The 3690-nt window shown below is 59.0% G+C and overlaps 1 long non-coding RNA gene across 1 annotated transcript in view; it reads right to left on the bottom strand.

Moving 5' to 3' along the window:
* Positions 1–2651, bottom strand: part of LOC102240450 — an 18835-nt gene extending 16184 nt beyond the window's left edge. Inside the window, exon 1 of the long non-coding RNA XR_001363028.1 lies at positions 2365–2651. This is a non-coding gene — a long non-coding RNA (uncharacterized LOC102240450). The remainder of the gene's footprint in view (positions 1–2364) is intronic.
* Between the last annotated feature and the right edge of the window lie 1039 nt (positions 2652–3690).

Raw genomic sequence — 3690 nt, 5'->3', positions numbered from 1 at the left:
TGGGAGGGGGGTGGGCGTCCAGCGAGAAGCCCTCGGGGATTGCAGCTCCGAAAGCGCACGGGCCAGGGGCGGTCCCCCTGCCGATCCGCTCGGCGCGAGCCGCATTCCAGGTCTCTGGTCACCCATCACCCCCGTTTCTGGCACCCCGCGCTGCCTGAGCCTGGACTGATGGCCTCCCCACCGCACGGCCCATCCTGAAGGGAGAGGACCCTAACCCCGTCCACTTCCAGACTCACACACACCCGAGGAGAGTGGGCGAGCAACCCCCCTGGAAGCCCTTCCGGTTGTGCTGGAGACGCTGGTGTCACCTTTGACCCCTCTTGCCCTTTCATTCAGTCCCAGGACCCACGTGGTCACCTGAGGTTCTGCCTGGAGACCCGCGGGTGCCTCCTCCCCGGAGGCCTGGTCGTTTGCCTTCTGTTTCCTTTTCTCCTTTGTTGGGTTGGGCGGGGGTGTGGGGGACCCTGAAGCAGAACAGAGGCCACAGGAGGAAGGGGAGGTCTGGGTGGGTGACCCCCGAGGAGAGGGGCTGGGGAAGCCGAGTCCTGCTCTGGGCTAAGGCTGGCGTGGTGTGGACTCCTGTGGCCTGAGCCCTTGGCTCCCCCGTCCACACAAAACCACAGAGAGACAGACCCTCCAGCTGGGGGGCAGCTTTGTAACCAAATGCCAAACAGAGCCCGAGCCCGAGCCCGAGCAGGTGCTGCCTCCCCGAGGTGCTGCCTCCACTGTTGTGTTTCACCCAGGAGACAGCTGGTGGCCCAGCCCACAAAAGGCTCAGCTTCATGGGGCTGCTCCGGACCAAGCTCTTCCCCAAATGCCAGTGACTGGACAGCAACCATTGGGAAGAAATGACTCCACCGGCCTCTGAAATCTGTCACCTCTTTCCCCAGAGGAAATGATGGGGTCCCAGCGCCTTCATCTGCTGGCCTCGTTCCAATGTGGAACCAGACGCCTGTGTCTGCGATGACCCGCCGGGCCCTGCGTGTCCTGGGACGTGGGCAAGCTGGGAGCTCTGTGCTCTTCCCCCAACCACCTCGCGAGAGCCCTTCCCAGGGGCCAGGTCTGGGCAGCCGCTGAGGTCAGCCCCTCCTGCACAGGAGCAACTGTGCTGATCCACAGGCCACCAGGCGCAGGGAGCAGCCCTCGGGGCTCCTAAACGGGTGGGCTTAAACCGTCCCTGTTCAGTGGCTTTTTAACGAAGCTTGGAGTGGCGCCAGCCTTTCTCAGTATTCCACAAAACTACAAAGCCGTAACGTAAACGAGTCCCAAACTTGACTTCCGAAAAATTCCTGTATGGCAACCTCCACCGTAGCAAAGTCAACAACAAACCAGGAATGAAAGATGTGCAACTCACATCACCAGTAGTTAACTGCCCACATGTATAGAGGGACCATGCAATGGATTAACGTGGAACGTTCTCGAAGACGCATTGTTCATGAGGGAACGAAGACAAGATGTGTGCTATGTGCCAACACGTGTGTAAAACCACAGAGGAAAAGGCGTGAGCAGACGTGCTCGTATGCCGTCACCATTTGAAATATATGTTACCCATCCCAAAGCAAAATTGTTAAACCGTCACTCGTAACCCTGGTTCTTAACTCTTTGGAGCGTCACAGGCCTCTGAAATCTGTCACCTCTTTCCCCAGAGGAAAAAAAATAGACCCTCTGACCTGCAGCCACAGGGGACACCTCTGGGACTGTGGGTTGAACCCCACGGCTGCACTACCTGCCGCCACCTAGTGGCCACGCACGTGAACTGCAGACTTCGTGCCAATACCCTGAAGCTCCAAGGAGTTCCAGGCCAGGCTTCCCGCCGGGCCTTTCCAAAAACTTGTCAATGCCTGGGCACTCACCGTAAGTTAGTTTTTAAAAAGAATGCACGCCTTCCTTCCACAGGGCAGATGAATGCTCTGCCGTACAGGTGGGGAGGACGGCTTAGGCTGCTCCCGGACTGCGAGAGGGCGCAGGCCCGGCTGAGGGACCCTTCCCCCAGCCCCAGTGCACAAATTTCGTGCACCGGGCCTCTAGTCTATATATATATATATAAAAGCCCAGTGACCGCAACAGCAGAATGACCAGAAAGACCAGTGGCTATGATGCACACGGCAGCAGCCAACCAGCCAGATCGCGCCCCCCTTCCCCAGCCAGCCCGCCCGCGGTCGGCCGCCAACCGCCCACGGCCCCTCCCCCCGGCCGACCCCACCCTCGATCAGGCCCCATCGGTGCGGGCCAGCTGGACCCCACCCATGCACGAATTCGTGCGCTGGGCCTCTAGGATATGTATACTTTTAAATCCCCAAGGTGCAGGATGCATGAAAAGAAATGGGATCTAAGCCACACCACGGTGGTCTCTGATTCTCTTACCGTCGGCATGTGAGTCAGAGGGGACATTCACCAAGCGGCTCACACTCTAGCAGGTCTCTCCGAGGCCCAGTGCTGTGCTCAGCAGCCGCAGACACGTCGTGGGAAACCGCGGGAGCACAGTTCCTCCCTAAAAAGAAAACAGCATTGTGGTGGTGCCGCCTTTCCTTACTGAAATACTGCGAAGGAGACGCTTTTCCCACGAGATCGTAAGCAGCAAGTGCAAGCCCAGCGCTGCCAGAGCCCCCGGTGAGGAACGCAGGGCTGACGAATGGAGGTGGCCGTCCACCATGACGTCACCTGAAGCCCTGGATCCAGCTGTGCCTGAAGTCCCTGCGGCTGGACGTTCCCGTTTTTTAAGCCTCTGAGTTCCCGTCCCATGACCTCCAGGGCCTGGTCTGACACAGGGAGAGCCACGGCTTTGCTGTAGCAAGTGCCACCCGTACAGGAAGAACACAGCCATGAGAGGCCAGGGAGAACAGCAGCGATTATTGTCATGGGGCCTCTTTCCGTTCCAGAAACCTCCCCCCTGGTCGCCTCTGGCACCTTGGAAGCGTGGTTAAGAGGGAATTAAAGAACTGAATAGGTAAAGCTTGCGGGGGCAGAGGCTCGGGGAGGCCTCTGGAGCGACGCCCTCCACGGCTGGACCCGCGGTCCTGAGGGACACAGACCATGCTGGGCCTGAGTCATGTCACAGTGGCTGGGGGGGCGGGGGGCTGCTGATGGAGGGAGCACTTTGCAACCCTCGGTGCTGGGCTCTGTGGTGATTGTCAACATGGCGTGGGCCCATCGGATGGCTTTTCCGCTGTGGCTTTTCCAGGGGCGGGACCGGGAGCTGAATGCCCTCCCCACCAGGCTCCGAGTTCGCCTCTCCTCTCTTAGGTCCTTCTGCACTTGGGGGATGCCAGGTTACCCTCATTTCCACGTCAGGACGTGGGGCCTGACCCAGGCGGATCTGCAACGACCTGGCCAAGGCTGGAAGCATTTTTGGTTGTCACAGACGGGGCCGATGCTTGCGGACAGGGACCGGGGTTGCTGCTGAGCATCCCACCAGGCACGGGGCAGCCCCCCACACAAGGACCTGGGCCAAGCCAACATGTCACTAGTGCCGAGACTGAGCAAATCTGAGTATCTGCTAATGTATCCATTTATTTACATTTAAAAATCTTATCCTATATAATAAAAGGGTAATATGCAAATTGACCCTAACAGCAGAAAGACTGGGAATGACTGGTCACTATGACACACACTGACCACCAGGGGGCAGACGCTCAATGCAGGAGCTGCCCCCTGGTGGTCAGTGCGCTCCCACAGGGGGAGCTCTGCTCA

The sequence above is a fragment of the Myotis brandtii genome, unplaced genomic scaffold, assembly GCF_000412655.1.
Source record: "Myotis brandtii unplaced genomic scaffold, ASM41265v1 scaffold329, whole genome shotgun sequence".
In the NCBI taxonomy this organism is placed as follows: Eukaryota; Metazoa; Chordata; class Mammalia; order Chiroptera; family Vespertilionidae; genus Myotis; species Myotis brandtii.
This window is presented reverse-complemented; position numbering and strand designations above follow the sequence as displayed.